Source organism: Myotis davidii, unplaced genomic scaffold (assembly GCF_000327345.1).
Source record: "Myotis davidii unplaced genomic scaffold, ASM32734v1 scaffold1378, whole genome shotgun sequence".
Classification (NCBI taxonomy): domain Eukaryota; kingdom Metazoa; phylum Chordata; class Mammalia; order Chiroptera; family Vespertilionidae; genus Myotis; species Myotis davidii.
In genome coordinates, this window is record NW_006289195.1 from 44,233 (window position 1) to 44,735 (window position 503).

Below are 503 nucleotides of genomic sequence, written 5' to 3' on the forward strand. Positions count from 1 at the left end.
CTCTCAATCTCTAATGTAGGACAGTGTTAAAAGGCTATTTCTGACTAACATAGATTAGGCAAAGACTAAAACCTCCAGTGACAGCCTCTGCCTACAGACTGATAGGATTCCAACTTGAATTGACTCCCAGGCAATCATATCAGGTATGGTGAGATTTTTTTTTCAACAAAGTGGGGCAGTTGCTTCTGTCTGGAGGCTAATTGTTATTTTAAATCTCTTAAGTGGCTTCAGGGTAAGGTGTTTTCCAGTAGATTGTCTCAACTGTCTTCCTCCCAGGCAAGGCCAATGTCTATGTGGGAAAGATGGCCTCAGATGTGTTGCGGGAATGACTCAGCCCAGGAAACTTGGGGTGTCTGCCTTCTGAGCTCTATCTCCTGTCTCCAGTCTATTTCACCCTTCCACTGCCAAAGCACAAGGTGGGTGGCTCCCCAGGGAATTTTGTGCATTGACCCTTTAAGAGGGTTCCTGAATTTTCAGCTGTCCCTCTCTGCAGACAGCACCCT